At 37.0% G+C, this 20,673-nt stretch overlaps 1 long non-coding RNA gene across 1 annotated transcript in view; it reads left to right on the forward strand.

Moving 5' to 3' along the window:
* The first annotated feature begins 5,863 nt into the window (after positions 1-5,863).
* Positions 5,864-20,673, forward strand: part of LOC112648206 (uncharacterized) — a 33,052-nt gene continuing 18,242 nt past the window's right edge. Inside the window, exons 1-2 of the long non-coding RNA XR_007411705.1 lie at positions 5,864-5,888; positions 6,819-6,867. This is a non-coding gene — a long non-coding RNA (uncharacterized LOC112648206). The remainder of the gene's footprint in view (positions 5,889-6,818; positions 6,868-20,673) is intronic.

Here is a 20,673-nt window from a genome sequence, read left to right on the forward strand (position 1 = left end):
TTACAAAGTTCAAAGTGTATTTATTAAGTCAGGCTTGCAGTGGTTTCTTCATATCTGTTATATCCTTATTTATTTTTTATCTATTTCACCTATTGATTTTTTGAAAGGCCAGTGAAGATCTCCATCATGATTGAGGTTTTCCCAGTGTTTCCTTGTGTTTCTAATAGGTTTTGCTTGATAAATTGCTCTGATTTTTTTGAAGTGTAAATATTTATGATGGTTTGATCTTCTTTGTGAATTGTACTTTTATCACTATAAAATATTCATCTTTATTTTCTTTAATTTACAGTTGGATACATAGTTCCAATTACTATTTTCTTTAGAATGTCTTATTGGAAAATTAAAAATAAACAAACCAAAAGTATAAATAATAGTAGGGTAAAACCCTCTACCCAAATGAACAAATGTTAAGTTTTTTCATGTGTACTTCATACTAAAAAAAATTGATAGACTTCATTTTTTTTTTTAAAGCAGTTTTAGGCTCAAAGCAAAATTGAGCAGAAAGTAAAGAGAGTTTCTAAATTACTCACCCCAGGACACATATAGCCTCCCTTACCACCAGCATCCTGCACCAGAGTGGTACTTTTATTACCATCAGTGAACTAACATTGACATGCCCATTATCACCCGAAATCCGTAACTTACATTAGGGTTCATTTTTGGTGTTGTACATTCTATGGGTTTGGACAAATGAATGATGACATGTATCCAACATTAGAGTATCACACAAAGTTTCACTGCCTTGAAAACTCCTCTGTGTTCTGTTCATTACTCCCACCTCTCTAAATCCTTGGGAAACACCCATTTTTTTTTTTTTTTTTTTTACTATCTCCATGATTTGGCCTTTTGTAGAACATCACATAGCTGGAATCAGACAGCATTGTCACCTTTTCAGATTTCTTCTTTCACTCAATAACAGCACCTAATGCTGTTAGCACCTTCATGTCTTTTTATGGATTGAGTAATATTCCATTTTCTGATGTACCACTTTACTTATGCATTCATCTGCTGAAGTGCATCTTGATTACTTCCAAATTTTGGCAATCTTGGATAAAGGTGCTATAAATATGTGTGTACACAATTTTGTGTAAACACAGTTCTCAATTCATTTAGGTAAATACCAAGGAGTATGATTGCTGGATAATATAGTAAGAGTATGTTTAGTTTGGTAAGAAGCTGTGAACTGTAACCATTTATGTTCCCTCCATTAATGAATTAGAGTTCCAGTTGCTGCACATCTTTGTCAGCATTTGGTGTGTCCAGTGATTTGGATTTTGACTGTTGTAATAGGTGCGTAGCAGCATCTCATTGTTGTCTTAATTCACAAATTCCTAATGATGTATGGAATTGAGCATCCTTTCTTATGTTTATTTGCCACCAATGTGTCTTCTTTGGTGAGGTGTCAGGTTAGGTTTTAGGCCCAGTTTTTAGTTGGGTTGTGTGTTTTCTTATTATTGAGTTGTAAGTGTTCATCTGTGTTTTTGGATAACAGTTCTTTATCAGATATGTCCTTTGCAAATATTGTCTCCTAGTTTGTGACAGATTTGTATTTAAAGAAATAAAACATCATAGAAAAAGTTTAAATCTCCTGTATTTCTCCCTCTAGTCCAATTACCTTCTATCCCTCCTTAAAAGGGAAAGCTCATACTGTACAAGAGTTCCCTTCCCCATTCAGTCTATGTTTTTTAAATATCTATTCACATTAATACATACAGATATACGTATTCAGTTAACTAGTATAGAGTATCCTACTGCATGAACATACTACATGTTTTATATTCATTTCCCTATGTCAGTCATTTGAATGATTTCTAATTTTTTGTTCTTATGAGCAAAGCTTCAATGTCTCATTGCGTTTGTAAGAAAGAATTCCTCTGGTTTATAAAACTGGAAGTGAAATTTCTGAATTACAGGATGGGCAGGATTTTTTTAGTTGTACTAGATATTGCCAAATTGCTTTTCATGTCAATATAGACAAGGAGTGTGGGAAGTTTCTATTTTTCCATATTTTTGTCAATGATTGGTGTGGTCAGAATTTTAAATTCTTTTCACTTTAAAGAATTGGAACTAGCATCTCACTGGTTTTTAAAATATTTGTTGGTTTTTAAAAATTTCATCTACTTGATTACTATTGAGGGGAACATTTTTTATCCTTATTGGCCATTTTCTCATTTGCTTGGTGCCTGTTCATACCCTTTGCTCATTTTTATGGGATTGTTTATTTCTTATGCATTTATAGGAATCATTCACACATTCTGGATATGAGGTCTTCATTGGCAAAGAAGAGGTTTAAAATGTTAAATAACAAACAAAAACAGCAAGAGCAATTACCTATCAAAATAAGTGCCATATTTAATTAAGACAAACCAAATTCATAAAGACATTTTAAAATTTTATTTGAAAATTATAGAAATTTGTTCCTTTATATATAGGTATTTAACTAATTAGAATTCTTTTTTAAAGATTTATTTATTTATTCATGAGCGACAGAGAGAGAGAGAGAGAGACAGAGACCACAGGCAGAGGGAGAAGCAGGCTCCATGCAAGGAGCCTGACGTGGGATTCGATCCTGGGTCTCCAGGATCATGCCCTGGGCTGAAGGCAGTGCTAAACTGCTGAGCCACCCAGGCTGCCTCACTAATTAGAATTTTTAATGAATATGATAGAGGATCAATTCTTTTGTAAATAAGAAGAGGCCATTATTTAACAGTGAATTGTTTCTCTACTGATTTTTATGCCTCTTCCATGTTATACAAAGGTACATTATATGTCAGGTCTGTTTTTGGTATTTCTCATTTGTTTAATGATTTATTTCTTTACCTTTCTGTCAGTATCACATCTTTTAAAACCATAACTTTATTTTATAAAAAAGATTTTATGTATTTATTCATGAGAGACACAGAGAGAGGTAGAGACATAGACAGAGGGAGAAGCAGGTTGCCTGCGGGGAGCCTGATGTGGGACTCGATCCCAGGACCCCAGCATCACAACTTGAGCCAAAGGTAGATGTTCAACCACTGAGCCACCCAGTTTGCCCCTAAACCACAACTTTATAAAGTCTTTTGATTTTTCATAGAGCAAATCTTTATTGCTTTCCTGAAGTAACTTGGATACTTTTAGACATTTACTCTTCCAAGTAAATTTCAGATTTGGTATTTAAATACCCAGGAAACATTTTGTTGGGATTTTGATTAGAATTACAGTGAACTTACAGAATAATTAGGGGAAGAACTTTTTTATGGCATTGAGTTTTTTTTTTTATTTTTTTAATTTTTTTATTGTTGTTTTAATCCACCATCATGGTCTATCTAACCATTTATCCAGGTTTTCTTTTTCATATTCTTTAAAGCATTTTTCATAAAATTTCACATGAAGTTTATAGTTTGATAGTAATCTATCAAAGCGGTTTCTTAAGGTCCCTTATATTTTTATAGGTGTCACGAATTCTGTTTGTTTTTTTGTTATATTTTCTAATTGGTTATCAACTAGGTATTTGAATGCTACAGATTTTTGTGTGCTTATCACATGTCTAGCAATCTTGATGCAGTTCTTATTAGTTCGAATAGTTTATGTGCAATTATTTGCACATTGACAATATGTCATTCTTGTCTTATTGCTTTGGCTAAAACTTGGTATCAGGATAAACAGTCTTATAAATTAGGAATAGAGAGAACGTCCTTGATCTGATGAAGAGTATATACTCCAAATTATAGAACATATCACATTTAATGGTAAAACATTAAATGGCAAAATTTCAGATGTTTCCCATTGAAATTGGAAAAAAAGAGGTCCTCAGTTTTCTCCTACTAATGACTTCTTTTGCAGCTATCTTATCAGTTTAAGGAAATTTCCTTCTATGCCTAGATAGCTAAGAATCTTTCATGAATGGAGTTTAACATTATTAAGTTTATATTATATTGTATGTATTGAGATAATATATGTATTTTTGTCATTTAAGCTGTTAGTACAAGGTATTACTTTAAAGGGGTTTGATGTTATATCATCCTTTCATTTCTGGGATGAATCCTTCTTTAAAATTAACATATTTTTATATACTAATGGCTTCAACTTGTTACATTTTATGCTTGGTTTGTTTTCTATGCTCATTAGTGAGATAGGTCTGTATTTTTCTTTTTTGTTCTGTCAATTTCTTGCTTGTGGATCAAGACTGTACTAGTCTCATGTAATACAATGATAGGAACCTCTCTCTCTCTGATTGTATTTTTCTTTAAATAAATTTCATAAAATGTTCTGTCCCTGAGATTTAATAAAGCTTACCCAAAAAACTAGCTTTTCTTAATATCCATTTTTTTTTGGAAGAATGGAGGCAGGAATGAAAAAGTAGTTTAACTATCAATTCAATTTTTTTAAAGAAAGACTTTTGGCTTACTTAGGGCTTCTATTTTAACTTGAATTTTGACAATTTGTATTATATATTTGATAATTTATATTCTTCTAAAAATTACGCATTTCATCTGCTGCACAATGTTCTTTGTAGTTGAGTTCCCCCTTTCATTCTGAATATTGTTGGTTTATACCTTCGTATTTTTTTCTTATGTATTCTTACTACTTTTCTCAATAAATGCTTAACTCACTTATTTTTAATCCGGTTAATTTTTGATAAATGCATTTAAGGTATATATTTTCTACTAAGTAATACATTAGCAGTATCTTTGAAGTTCTGAAGAATAGAACTTCTCTAATGAGAAAGCTTTTAAATTTCTCTTTAACTCAGGAGTTATTTGGAGGCGTGATTTTTTTAGTTTCCAAATGTTTGGTTTCTAAGGGAAAATGTTTCTCTACTGTTGAATTCTTATTAATTGAACATTGGTCAGAAGACATGGGTTTTATGATGTCAGTTCTTTGGAATTATTATCTAGAATGCAGTCAACTGTTGTAAATATTCCATGTAAAATTGAGAAGAAAATTTAGGTGGAAACAAGGTTCTTGAATTGTAATTATATACTTACATTGAAATTTCAATTGATGCAGTATTATAAAATGGATACTATATACTAGAGTGAACTGTCATTCCCAAATGCAAATTTTAAAAGTAGATGAACCAGAACCAGTTTAATGAGTTTTGGGCCCTTTACTTGGAAATCATAACTGTTATATCTAATTGATGTATTTTTTCAATATGTCGGTGTTCCTCATTAGTCCTAGTGAGGCTTTTCACCTGAAAACCTTCGTCTTTTTTTTTTTTTTTTCCTCCTCTCTTTGATACTCTTCTTGACTTGGTAAATTCTGTTTTATTCTGGTTTTACTTTTCTATGCCTTTGAGATGGGTTTTATTCTACTTTTTAAATTCTATTCTGTCTTTTAAAAATTCAATTAAAAATCTATTATTTCTGTGTGAGACATAGAGAAAGAAAATATAAATGTAAGATCATAGACCTATTCTTCATTTTCAACATTTTGTTTTTGTATCATTTTGGGTAAATCTCTTATAAAGAGCTCAATTTGGGTTCTATTCTTTCAATCTAACTTGAGAATCTTTGTCTTTCACTAAGGGAATTTAACCCACTGACTTCTGTTCTTTAGGATAAGTATTGTGTTTGGTATTACTCTCTCTCTTTTTTGGCTTCTGTTCTGTTTATTGTGTACCTTAGTGTCTTTTTCTTTTTCCTAGCTTTTGCTTGAATGACAGCTCCTTGTCACTGTTCTTCTCCACCTCCTCACAAAGTTACTTGGAATGTTAACATCTTAATTGCATTCTACTAGTGAGGATCTTTACATTTTTAATGAACATTTAAAAATATTTTTTTCTTTCTTAATTTTATGAATTAAAATTATCCTCTTACACAAAAAGTTAAGTTTAACTATGCCTTTCTTTCTTTCTTTCCATCTCCTCTTGAATCTCAGAAAATGTCAGTTCTTATTTCCAGGTCAGTACTTATGTTATACTATATCTTCTTTTTAAATTAATTTTATTAATTAAATTAATTAATTATTTTTTTAAAATTAATTTTATTGATGTATTTTTACCATATCCTCTTTTTAAACCATACTTTTTCTTTCTTTTCTTTTTTTTTTTTTAAACCATACTTTTTCATAGTTATGTCATCAACACTTATTTAGGAGTAATTGTATATATTACTGGTTTCATTGATCACAATTAAGTCATGTGTGTATTATGTCTTCCTTTTTCATGAGATCTTTGAATGAATTCATGTTCACTTTGTGGAATTTTCTATCAGTACTTTTAAAAAAGAGGTTTATTTATTTTAGAGAGAGAACAGGGGAAGGAACAAAAGGAGAGAGAGAGAGAGAGAGACCTTGTTTGAGCATCAAGCCTTACACAAGGCTCAATCCCACAACCTTGAGATCAGGACGTGAGATGATATCAAGAGTCAGTTGCTTAAGCAACTGAGCCACCCAGGTACCCCCATGAGTGCTTTCTTTATAGGAAGGCATAAAGGTAGACTTTCTGAATACGTGCATGTCAAAAAATGTCATGATTTCACTCATATGTGGGTTCTAAAAAACAAAACAATCAAAAAGCAGAATCAAGCCTATAAATATACAGAAAACAAACTGGTGGTTGCCTGAGGGAAGGGAGTAGGGGATGGGCAAAATAAGCAAAAAGGAGTGGGAAGTACAGGCTTCCAGTTATGGAATGAAGTCACAGGGATGAAAGGTACAGCCTAGGGAATATAGCCAATCATATCATAATCAAATCATAGCTGTACTTGTGGGGAGCATAGCATAATGGACAGAAAAGTTGAATCACTTTGTACACCTGAAACTGATGTAAAATTGTGCGTCAACTATATTAAATAAAAAAAAAGTTTTGAATTCCTTTTCTTTGTGTTCAGGAGAAATAATTGCTACAATGGATAGAGAATTCTGTGGAAAACCTTTGTGGTAAGAATTATATATAAAACATCTTTCTGCTATCTTTGTTTGTTTTTTGGTGTGACTTATGAGAATTCAATGACAGTCTGAGTAGTGTTGTTGTTTTGAATTGTTGCTAACCTTGTCCATCTGGAAATGTATATGATATGTATGAAACAGTTTCAGACATTTGGTAAGACATGATCACTTCTGATTTTTTCTTACTCTTTCTGATACTTGGCAAACCTGTTCAATGTGAAAAATTAGGTTTTCCTCCTTATGGAGACCTTCTCTTCTATTGCTTAGAAGAACCAATTACTTCATTATTTGTTTTTTCTCATCCACTACTTTCTTTTCTTTTGAATATCTTTTTGTATTGATGTTGGCTTTCTTGGCTCTATCCTCCATGACTCCTATGATTTCTCTTCTTAAATTTCAAATTTTTGTCTTTTTGCCAGTATTTTGGGAGAATTTCTCAAGGCAATTTTCTAAATTCCAAGTCAGGTTTCATTAAAGTGAATTCTGCTGTTCACTTCCTCCACTGAGTTATTATGTTTGTGAATTAAAAACAATTCCAGGGATGCCTGGATGGCTCGGCAGTTGAGTTTCTGCCTTTGGCTGAGGTCCTGATCCTGGGATCCAGGATCGAGTCCCCCACATCAGGCTCCTTTCGGGGAGCCTGCTTCTCCCTTTGCCTATGTCTCTGCCTCTCTCTCTGTGTCTGTCATGAATAAAAAAATAAAATCTTTAAAAAAACATTTGAATAACTCTCTTGTTCTCAGATTGTACTAATTCTTAAAAAAAAACAGAAACCTGCTGCTATTTAAAAAATCAGTTTCATTGAGGCAAAATTTCATATAATAAAATTCACCATTTTAAAGTACACAATTTAAAATTTTACAACTGTATACAGTTGCGTAATCATTATCACAATCATAATATAGAATATTTCTATCACTGCAGAAATTCCCTTCTGCCAATTTATAGTTAATCCCTTTCTTTATCTTTTTTTTTAAATTTATTTGTTATTGGTGTTCAATTTACTAACATACAGAATAACCCCCAGTGCCCGTCACCCATTCACTCCCACCCCCCGCCCTCCTCCCCTTCTACTACCCCTAGTTCGTTTCCCAGAGTTAGCAGTCTTTACGTTCTGTCTCCCTTTCTGATATTTCCCACACATTTCTTCTCCCTTCCCTTATATTCCCTTTCACTATTATTTATATTCCCCAAAAGAATGAGAACATATAATGTTTGTCCTTCTCCGATTGACTTACTTCACTCAGCATGTGGAAGGAGCCTCAGTGTCCATCGAAAGATAAGTGGATAAAGAAGATGTGGTTTATGTATACAATGGAATATTACTCAGCTATTAGAAATGACAAATACCCACCATTTGCTCCCTTTCTTTATCCTAACCCATGGCAATCACTGGCCTGTTTTCTGTCACTTTAACTTTGGTTTTTCTAGAATTTCATGTAATGGAATTATTTATTCTGTATTCTTTGGTGTGTGACATCTTTCATTTGGCATAATGCTTTTGAGATTTGTCCATATTTTTGCATGTATCAATAGTTTGTTCTTTTATAGATGAGTAGTATTCCTTTTCATGTATATAGCATGATTTGTTTACCTATTCCTCAGTTGATGAATATCGCTTCCTCCAATCCATATTTTGGACATAATGAATACAATGTGAAAATATTCATGTACAAGTCATTGTATGTACAAGTTTTGTATTTGATTGATCAAATAGCAAGTGCATATTTAGTATTATAAGAAACTGCTAAAACATTTTTTCTTTTTCTTTTTTTAAAGATATATTTATTAGAGAGAGAGTGTGTGTGAGCAGAGGGAAGGGTAGAGGGAGAGAGAATCCTCAATCCTCCCTGCTAAGCATGAAGCCCTACACAGGGCTTGATCCAGGGTCCTGGGATGATGACTTGAGCTGAAATCAAGAGCTGGCTGCTTAACTGATTGAGCCACCAGGTGCCCCACTAAAATGTGTATCAAGGAAGTTGTACATTTTGCATTCCCATCAGCAATGTACAGAGCTCCATTTCTTCTTGAGTGAGTTTTGATAGTTTATGTCTTTCAAAAAATCTTTCAATCTAAGTTGGAAGCTAATGGAAAGGCCTCAGGCCCAGGAAGGACCCAATTAAGGGCAATTATGGCAGCTCCTTCCAGCCCCTATCAGCAGCATGTCTGACACAATTGTGTTCAGAGTGGATATCAGTTGTAACATGAAGAGTGACTCCTGATGAGCAAGAAGACAGCTGTGGGTTATTAGGTGCAAAGAAAGCCCATAGAAAAGGTGAGTGGCTTCGGGAACTTCTTGTTTGCACTGTGTAATCCCTTTTTTTGTGGCAGAGTCTATGGTTTTATTCAGGTGGGATAAGAGCACGGGCAGGACCTCTAAAAAGCTGACATGGAAGCTGGGTCTCTTCCAGGTATAGACAAGATAGGCAGGTGAGATCACCCCCCCCTTATTTTCAGCAATGTGACAAGATTTCCTTTTTCATGAATTAAATTGCCTCAGAGAGACAATTAATAAAAGGAGAAAGACAGCCCCTGATATTATATCACCATCTTCTTAGAATACCATCATATCACTCATATTGGTTATCAATTTCTGCAGAACAAATTACCCAAAGCTTAGCAAATGAAAACAACAAACATTTAATAGCCCCATAGGTAAGGAATCCAGGAGCTGCCTATCCAGGTGGTTCTGGCTCAGCATCTTTCACAAGGTTGCAATCAAGGTGTTGGCTAGCACTGGAGTCATCTCAAGGCTCAAATGGGGAAGGATTTGTGTCCAAGCTCACTCACTTGGTAGTTGGCAGGCCTCAGAATATCTGCTTCCAAGCTCATTTAGGTGGCTTCTGGCAGGCCTCAGTTCTATGCTACGTGGACCTCTCCCCAGGGCTGCTTCAGAACATGGCAGCCATCTTTCCCTAGGGAACTTGAGAGAGAGCACTCAGATGGAAGTCACTATCTTTTTGTAGCCTAATCTTGGAAGTGACATCCCATCACATGTACCATATTCTATCCTCTACAAACAAATCAGTAAGTCCAGCTCACAAGCCTACATTAAAGGGATGAGGATTATACAGAGTGTGGATACCAGGAGGCAGGGATCAGATGACTCCTTGTTTGTTCTTCTGTGTCTTGGTTGGAGTTTCACTAGAAGCAGACCTGAAGAAAGGATTCAATTGTCAATAGTTTATTTGGGAGATGATCCCAGGGAAATCTGGTAGCAAATGGGATGTGAGATAGGAAAGGAAAGGAAGTCAGCCCATGAAGGGACTGGACATAGACAAGACTCTCACTACCCTAGACAGCTGGAGCTCAATCCTGCTGGGGAACACTGGGAAACAGTATAGAACATGCCCCAGTGTTATCCCAACCAAGGATAGAGAAGCTAAGGTATTTATCTACAGACTCCCCATCCATTATTGCTTGAGGATTTCTTGTGGAGAAATTAAATCTCTGGTATTCCTGCTTGCCCTGTGTATGCTGAGAGTGCTTCCTCGTCCTCCTAACACCACCCCCCACACGCCCTCACCAAATCCTACCATCTATGAAGGTAAATGCTGAAAAGATATGAGTGAAACACCAACAGCATCTGCCATACCCAGCTGGACTGTAAGTTTCATGAAGGCAAAGACCATCTGCCTATCATTTTCTTTCCATCGCATTGTCATTTTCTAGCATACCACCCAGCACATACTGTTTCTCAGCAAATTTCATTGAAAGAATGCAGGTCTCTGTTGATGACACCATGAAGGAACTCACAGTGCAGTGAGGGAGACGGACTTGCACACTGCTAACTACAACAGGATAAGTGCTGTCCTATCAATATTTATGGGATGCTTTCAGACTCCAGGGCAGCAAGTACGAATTCTGCTTGGAAGTGAAGATGAGGCTAAGGAAAGTTTCACACAAGAGTGGAAGTCTGAGTTAAGTTGTGAAGAAAGATGGATAGTATTTTCTGATAAGATTTTGTTGCTTGGACAAAAGTAGAAGAGTGAAGGGAGAAAGAATGAGTGGCAAAGACATTTACTATTTATAAAAATGGAATATAGGTACTCTAGGTCCAGTCTCTCCCTTGCTCTTACTCTACCCTAGAAGATATATGTCGCTAGTGCTTTTGGTGCTTTCTCTGGCATGCTATCTTGTCCACAAAGTCATCATTGGCTAAATAGTTTTAACATGTGTTTAGTGCCCTCTCCCCTCTTCTTCCCAACAAACATGCACACAAAACAGTGGTCTAAAAGTCCTTATGGCAAAGATAATCTTTTCTTGATCTTTGAAAAGGCAGGTACAGTACATATACACACATAACAAATATTTTCTTTATGTATTTACTGTTTGTAGGAAGTCTAACCCTAATCCAGCATTTATTAAAACAGGACAGGATTTATTAAATTGGTTCAAGTTTATCAAATATGTACAGATTTTTACATAAATTAATTTGATTGTTAAATATTTGTGAAATTTACTAAGACTTTGGAGGAACTTAAATAACACCTGAGCTGTCCAGCTTAATTTAGCTTAAGTTTTTCTTTTTTTTTTTTTTTTTTTAACCGAAGGGATAGATGAGACTCTGAGGTGCAGACACAGGACTCTAGATGGTCAGCTGAGAGAGGGCCAAGGGGCAGGTGTCACCAGGTGTAGTCTGACAGGCAAAGAAAAATGACATCTGGGTACTTTTGGGTGAACCAGCAGGCCTGGAAGATTTTGATAGTGCAGCTTGGGGATAGCAGGACGTGTTACTCTCTGATGATGCCCAAAGAGCCAATGTCAGCCAGAACCCATGGATGCCTTTCCTCCTGCTCATTAATTCAAAAACATATTGAGCTCTTGCCATGTGCCAAGCATGTGTCCCATGGGTTTGGAATACAAAATGACCAAGACATGAGTCTTGGAAGGATAGACCTATCTACATAAGTTTCAAAATTTAAGTTCAAATCCTGTGTTCACCATTTACAGCCTCTCTGACATTAAAAGTACCTATTTCTTTAGATCTTCATTTCCCAATACAGAAAATTAAGACACATATATAGAATTACTAGAAATACTAAGTTAAGGCAAATGAAACCATCTAACTGAGTGGCAATTTCTGCCTTCCTGTTAAGCCAATCAACAGGTCAGTCTAGACCTTACCACTTGAAGCTCTTTTGGGTTCCATCAATTTTGCTCTACCACTGCTTCCACCTGGTCCCAGCCACCAGTGTCTCTTGCTCAGTGGTCTCCCTGAACTCATCTTTGTCTTATTCCAATCCATTCTCAAGATGGCAGCCAAAGTGGTCTATTGAAAGTCTAAGAAGGATCTTGCCATTTCCTGACTTAACAACTCTTCAGTATCTTCTCATTTCTTTTTTTTTTTTTTCTCATTTCTTTTAGGAAAGAAATCCTATAAAGCCCTGCCTGACATGCCTACCTCCTAACCCCCAGGACATAGTGGTTACTGCATCTGCATTCAGGTTGCATTCAATCCTGGCTCTGCCACTTTGTGTTGTACGGTTGTGCGTTCTAAGTCTTCCTCTCTCCAGGCCTTTCCTACTTTACCTTGCCCCTCCTTTGAGTATGTTTTATTAATCCTTAGGTCTCATTTTAAAAGTCACACACTCCAGGAGGCATTTCCTGAATCCCACCCCAGACTAGTTTCTCTCTGTATTATATGTGCCCATAACACCTTGTATCTTTCCTCTGTAATGCTCATCACACATATGGCCTAAACAATTTCTGCCTTTTCAGAAATATCCAAGCTTCTTGAGTCAGAGATGCCACACACCTTATTCACCATGGTATCCTCAGCTCATGCACAGTGCCTGGAGATGGCTGGTACTGAATGACTGTATTAGCAATAAAACATAGCCAAACTACCTGTAACAGTGTAACATACTATAATAGAACTTTTTATAAGCTATTATGGGTGCATAGATATCTATTTCACATCCAGAAAAATAAAGTGCCCTGCTGAGAGTTGCTGAGAGATATCTGACCCTTCCAGCAAGCTTCCCAGTGGTGGAGAGATGGCAACGGGGGTTTTATTTGGTGGTGGTGGGAGCTGTCTGTTACAATGTCTGTTTGTTCACACACAGCAGATTCCAGCAACTTCTCAGATTAAAGAGTGAAATTTCCTAAGAAAATGAAGGCCTTCCGCAGTAGAAGGACTCTACCTCAGGGAACTGGAGCAGGACATATGCAAATTGCATTAGGTACCTAGACATCATGATTGGAGTCCAGGCACTAAGAATATTTTATTTTCTGCAACATTGTATGTAAAAAATAATTCTGGAACAAGGAATCTTATTTGTTCCAAATTCACATATAATTTCTTCAAAAATTGAGATTTTTATTTGGAATAGCTTTAAGTTGAGCTTTTAACATTTTAGTTACCTTAAAGCTCTCTGCCTTGTGAACTGTCAAAAAAAGAAAAAAAGAAAGAAAATAAAATTAAAGTACTTTATAAAAGTACAATACTATAAGTATATCCTTTGATGATTCATATGATTGTCTTCACATTATATCTGAAGTTAAGAGCAGATGGTTTTGTGTTCTCCCCCACTTTCCCCTTGATATGATCACACCTGTGGTAATGCAGCGGGCAGGAAGCTTTGGGAGGATCCAGAAGTTTATACTTTTAGGGAAACTGAGCTCTCATCAGGGAGTTGGGACATACATACCCAAGACAGAAAAAAAGAATCTTAAGAATCCAAGGGTAGAATAATATAGTATGAAATGTATATCTCTTCATCTGCTGGGACACGGCAAAAAGAAGAACCAGACCTGAGTGCAACTGTTTAAGGTAGGCTGACAGAAGAAGGTGAATTGAATTTTGAGCATCTTTCTTGGTATGGTGTGGTGGTATTCCAGATATCAGTAAGAGTCCCAGGGAGGACATAAGTGGGTTGTGTGGGAAGTGAAAGGCAGGGAAGCCAACAGAAAAGAGAATCCAATGGGAATGGGTGGTTTGTGGGGTCACTGTCACAATATTTAGGAATCACCCTCTCTAGCAAGCTGGATATGTGGGTGATGTCAGAGACTGAAGAGTGGAGAAGCTTATTTTCCTCCAGGCTTCTTTATTCAGTAAATACTTATGGAGCATCTACTTGACTTCAGACTGTAAGGTAGATGATGAGGATTCAAAGATTATAAGACACCATCCCCACTTTAGAGGAGCCTGGATTTGAGTGGGGGAGACACAGACATGCAAAATTAAAGTACAATATGTTGCAGACTAGAATAGAGGTGGGCAGTGGCAGCCCACAGACTCCCTAAAATGCCTTCATAGAAGAGGTGAGGAGTGGCTGTGGGATATAAAAGGCAAAAAGTATCGTATTCCAATTGGTTAGAATTGTGGATGAGCCTATGTTGTTCAAGGGGAAAAACACGAAGTTCAGAGTGGCTGGAGCTTTTGGGGGAAAATAATGGGTATTTTCTGGTTAGGAAATGGGAGGAGTTTACAGCCAGATGGAGGACACTCAGCCCCTCTTCAGCAGACAGAGGAACTGGCTGGGGATCTGAACAAGGAAGCAACATGATGGCACTAATTTCCAGGATAGGAGCTCTGGAAAGAGCGTGATGGACAGAGTGGAGTCAGACAAAAGCCAGGGCAGAATCTGCAGTTAGTAAGAAGAGTTTTGGGATAATCTTGGTGACACCTGGGTGACAGTGGGGCCTGGGCAGGAGAGATGGAGAAGGGGTTATTTTTGAAGCTCTATGGGTATGGTTTCTACTTTTCCAGAAGAATTACTTACACTTCCATTTCCATTAATATCCTATTGAATGCAAATCCAGATTCCTTTCCTTCCACCTTCGCCTCTCTTCCCCTATAGAGACTCTCTAGGAGAGGCTCTAGGAGGCCGATCTTGTCTTGCTTCTCTCTTGACTCCCTTGCGAAATGAACACAGACTCTATTTCCTCAGCCCAGACATCCATTCATTCACAGGCTCGTGCTGGTGCCTCAGATGATGGTTCTGCTTCCAGGGCAAGAGATGGCCCTTTCAGGAAGGCCTGGAATTCTCTGTGGTCTTCAGAGGAGGGGAGATGCACTGCACTTTGGCTGCCTGGACCAAGCCAAGGCTCTGCCTCTCTAGCTGGGATGGGAGGCTCAAGATAGCAGGACTCTGAGTGCTACAGAAGTGCAGGGAGAGAATTAATTGCTCTCAAGGACATCTGAGAAGCAGCTTGTTTTAAACACGTTCTGAAAAGGTGGCAGCGGGTTGTCTCTGTCTTGGCAGTTGGGAAGGGGAGTGTCCCCCCGGAGAGGGCGGGGCTGCAGAACACCTCAGGTCATGGCTGGCTGGCATGGGACCTAACCTTCACAGACTTTCCAGAACTTGCTAATCAGGAACAAAGGAGCCAGGAGATGACAGTGTGCCAAAACTCAATGCAATGAGCCCAGGGCTTGTTCTGGGGTGGTCAGAAGCTGCACCACTTGAGGAGGAAGTGCGCTGTCCCTCATCACCCACCCCATGCTCACCTCCCAGCCTAGGGATTAGGAGGCATTGAAGGTAGCTGCTAAAATGCTACTTTTAACTAGAACAAAACCCATCTGTAATCTGGCAAGGAGATGAATTCATTTATCAGCAGCCAGCACTGTCTCAGCCTTGAGTAGACTGTTAGACTGGCAGGACCAGGCTCTGGAGGGAAGGTGTTCAAGGAGGCCCAGAGTCAGGGGCAGGGGCTTGACTGGGAGCAGGCCGGGTGGCCACCACGTGCACAGAGGGAGTGTGCGAAGCAGAACAATCAGACCTCCAAGCAGAACTTCATCTACTTCTGAATTTTGCTGAGACCCAACCCAGATGGCTCAAGGCCTGGATTCCTATGCTGGGGCCCACCCTTCTTTCCCACGATGGCTGCCCCTTCAGGGTTGTGAGCCGGGGCCAGCATCTTTGAGGTTGCCCACTGGGAAAGCTCAAACTAAAACGAGAAAAGCCAGTGTGGATTTTTGTGTGAGGGAGTCTTCACCTCCTTCTCCCTTTCTACGGAGCAGATAAATGTTGTCACCCACCTTTGTGACTCTCAAGCTGCTGAGAAGCTCTTGCAGTGTTCGAATGCTCTGTAATAGGCATTGTCCAAAAGAGAAATGCCCCCCCCTTTTTTGCATTTCTGAGCTTACTATCTTTTGCATGTACCCTCTCTCTCCCTCTTTATAAAACAGCAGCAGACAATTCCTGAAAATGTTTGTCCCCATTGACTCAAGCATCTATGTCTTTGAAATGCTGTAGGGGAAACTGGGAAACCATCTGTGGCCAGCAGAGACCCAGGTGGAATGCAGAGGCATGTGTGGGTGGGCATCCAGCTGCTCTGAGCCAGCTGACATGGTGTAAGTGTCCTCACGTGCTGGAGGACTTCCTGTGTCCAAACACTGGTGGCACCATCCACTAGCCATGTCACCTTGGGGCAGTTACTTGCCTTCTCTGCCCCTTGGCTCCCCATCAGTACCATGTATTCATAGTCTGCACTTTGTAGTGTGACGTTCGTCTGCTAACGTGAACAAGGATGTTAGAAGAGCCCTGGCATCAGTAAGCACGGTGTGTGTTTGCTGATACTATTATATTATTCTTGGATTTTAATGTTGCGCTCTCTTTCTCTCTCTAAGGACTCTCTCAGCAAAGCATCTTTGAGTGATTTTTCAAGACAGGCACATGTGATATATTTTCTAAACCTAGGTTAGCCAAGGCTGTCTTTCTCCTGCTGTCTTACATTAAAGACAATAGGCCAGGGCTTTAAAATCTTGGATCACGACTATTCCCCCTCAAAATCCTATAGACAATTCTCTGTTGCTTTCTGGAATTTAGTGTAGCTAAGAAGTCTAAAGCCAATCTTATTTTTGTTTCTTTGCAGATAATCTGTTTTTTTCTAATGTGAGTTTTTGTAGGATTTTTCATCATCATTGTAATTCAAAAGTTTTGGCAGAAGGTCTAGATGTGATTTTCTCTTCATTAGTTTTGTCTGGAAAAGTCTTTAAGATCTACTTAAAAATCTCTCTTTAGCTCAAAAAATGGGTCTTTTGTCACAGATTTATATATTTGGGTTTTTCTCTTTTCCATTTATTCTGTGTTCTGCTTCAGAGGCACTAACTTATTCATGTGCTAGCTCCCCATTATCTCCAGTTCTATCATTCTCTGTCTCATCCTTTTTATCCATTTTCCTTTCATGCCTTTAAAGTTTGTCCTTCAAAACAATACGATTTTCCCAGCATATCATTTTCTGTTCTTTATTGACTTCTTTCTTTCTTTCTTTCTTTCTTTCTTTCTTTCTTTCTTTCTTTCTTTCTTTCTTTCCTTTCTTCTTTCTCTTTTTCTTTCTTTCTTTCTTTCTTTCTTTCTTTCTTTCTTTCTTTCTTTCTTTCTTTCTTTCTCTTTCTTTCTTTCTTTCTTTCTTTCTTTCTTTCTTTCTTTCTTTCTTTCTTCTTTCTTTCTTCTTTCCTCTTTCGACATAGAGAGTCAGAGACATAGGCTGAGGGAGAATCAGACTCCCTGTGGGGAGCTTGATGCAGGACTTCATCCCAGGACCCATGGATCATGACCTCGGCTGAAGGCAGATGCTCAACTACTGAGCCACCTAGGTGCCCCATTGACTCTATTTTGTAATCTAAGTATTGCTATTGAAATTTTAGGTTTTTTTCCTATCATTTCATCTCTCTTTATTTTTTTGACATCTACAGGAAGAAGATGACTTATTTTATATCAATATGTAGCCTCATAAAAATTATTACAACACTTGAGGAAGGCCCATTAAAGATCATGATGCTTGTTCCCATCTTGGTTTTTCTCTAATTATACCAAAGCATAAGACAAGAAAAAGAACTAGAAGTATAGAACTAGAATGAACTTGACAAAATTATAGTTATTTTCAGATAATATGATGATATAGTTAAAAATATAAAGTATTAAAGTACTTTTAAATGAATTATGGAGTTTGGGAGGGAACCTAGTTGTAAGGCAAACAAGATTATTTACTTTTTTGTCTACCATAGAATCTACTAGAAAATAAAGAAATGTGTCAACAATAGCAACAAAATCTATACACTACCTAGGGAAAAACTTATCAAAAGAAAACTATAAAGTATTATTGAAAGACATAAGAGAAATCCAAGTGAATAGATAAAAATAATATTTAAGGAGAAAAATAATCTGTAGATTTAATTCCATTTCAATAAAAATTTCCAATGGTTACAGTTGGAACATAAGAAAATTACTCTAAACCTGATGATTAAACATGAAATAATGGTTTAGAGTCTGAGGAAAAAGAGTAAGACTAGGTTTACTCTACAAGATATAAAATGTATTTTCAAGGTTGAATAACCAAAGTGGTAAGGTGACATTTTAAGTACCTTTGAGAAAACAAATGAGTATTCAACACATGGTATTTTAAAAGCTGGATTGTCATTTAGAGAAAAAAAGATTCTTCTCAGTCATTCCATAATACAAATTCCTGCATGGAAGAAATACTGTCCTCAACCAAAAATAAAATACATGCTAGTATCAGAAGCAAATATAGATGACATCTTTGGTGTAAGGAAAATATTTCTTCATAGGTCAAAAGGCATTCAGCATTCATCTATTTATTTTTCTTTTTTTTTTTTTTCATCTATTTATTTTTCTAGTAGACTTAAAAAAGAAAAAAGTGGGCATACTTTATTATGTTAAAAAATCATATTCCCATAAATGTATTTTAATTAGGGATATCCATCACTAGTAAAAACTGGACTTCATTCTATATTAAATAGATAATGACTTATTTACCTCATGAAATAGGCAATCTGGATTGGTAGTCCAGCTCGGCTAGAAACCTGGGGTGTGTTCATTCTTCCATTATCTATCCTTAAAGTATAGAGTTTTGTTATCATGGAAGTTACTTAATGGTTGCATGATGATTGTTGATGTACCTCTAGGCTCACATTCATTTTCCACACAGAAAAAAAGGCAAGTAGGCAAGATCCCTAAAAGGAATGCCAGCAATCTATTTCTTATAAAAACTATTTTTTTCCCCAGAGCCCCACTCAGCAACTTTCATAACTCTCTCATTGGCTGTAATTGGTCATATGGCCACTCCTGCCTGCAAAGGAGTCTGGGAAAGTGCCAGCCTCTATTATAAAGGATAGCTAGGGAGATAAAGATTATAAATGGCTGTTGAATGTCCCAAAAACAATAAACAAAATTCAAAGAAAAATAAATTGGGGAAAATATTTGCACTATATAAAATAAAGGTTAATATTATTAATAAATGAAGAGCTTCTAGAAATCACTGAAAACAATCCCTTAAAAATGATATAAACAGGACATTAACAGAAGAAGTTATAAAATGACCAATTGACACATTAAATGTTTAGTCTCTCTAGTAATCCACTACATACAAATTAAAACAAGGTATCACTTTTTATGCATCAAACTTGCAAAGATTATAGGAAAACATATCACTACAAGGATATTTATCCTCCATGCAGTGACAATTAAATCACCATAAAAGTCCAAAATGAGAGAATTGGTCAACTTAATCATGGTTCATCTATAGATCAGATTACCATGTAGTCATAAAAATACATTTTATAATATATTGTTAGCACTATTAGTATTTTCAGGTTGTTAAATCACTGCCCTCACTCCTACACTCAGCTGGAGTTGGGAGACTGTGACTGTGACTGGAGCACATGCTCTTAGAAGGAGATCTGAGGGCAAGATGGCCCCATGACTGGCTTTCAGAGTGCACTGCAGTAAAATCTCTGGGCTCTGCTGTCCTTTCTTCTGAAAATGCAACTCCTGGTTTTGGAACTGTTTTTGAATAGATGAGTAACAAGATGAGATGGATTTCATCTTCTTATTCCAATCCTTAAGAAATGTATTTTGTACATAAAAAGATGCTGGTAATGTGTCTGTAAAATTTCAAGTATGATTGTGATGGGAACTAAATTTTAATAAGCTACTCATCCCAGATGGAATTTGATATTTGAGGAAACAACACTATTTCTTAATGGATTGGAGATACAATGATTATCCAAATTCTCTTACCACATGCCAGGCCATATTACCAGAAAGACATGTCTAGCTTTAAGCAACAATCATGTAAGGTGCATTTAACCTTTCACTCAATCACTCATTCAATATTAGTGGGGCATCCACCAGCTCTAAGGGGTGTAAGGCCCTGTGACTGGTGCAGGGGATTCACTGAAAGAAGAGTCAGACAATAAACACCTGTTCATTTTTATTTAGCCCAATGAGGGAGAGAGAGGGAGAGAGAAAAGGAGTGAGAAAGGAAGGGAGGGAAAAAGAGAGAGAATGAGAAAATGAAAGAGAGGGAGAGAAAGACAGAGGGAGGAATAGAGAGAGAGAGGAAAAGAGAAGAGGAGAGAGAATGAGAGAAAGGAAGAAGGATAGAATGAGAGAAAAAGAAAGAGGGAGGGAGAGGGAAAGAATGAGGTCTGAATATTAATGTCTAGTAATTATTGGTCATCAATATGATGATTAGTAATTAGTTAGCAATAGTGTGGTTTGGATGCTATAACTCAGCAATGATGTGGCCTTCGATCAGTCCCTTATATTTAAAAGGGAATAATAATTCCTGGGGGATTTTAGAAGAATTAGAGATAATAGGTGTCTGGCTTGGTGCCTGGGTGCTATTACTTTCACTAGCATTTTCCCTGGAGTGGAAAGTGGCAATTCATCCCATTCCTTCTGCTTTTACTTTATGTTCATTAAGCAACTTTCTGACATATAATTTGCTCCTCCGAGGCCATCACTCCAGGAGAGAGTATCCTGAATGACCAGGGTGAGTTATCTTCTGAGATATATTTCCCATACTAAATTGATAAATCGATGAAAA

This window comes from Canis lupus, chromosome 7 (assembly GCF_003254725.2).
Source record: "Canis lupus dingo isolate Sandy chromosome 7, ASM325472v2, whole genome shotgun sequence".
Taxonomy (NCBI): Eukaryota; Metazoa; Chordata; class Mammalia; order Carnivora; family Canidae; genus Canis; species Canis lupus.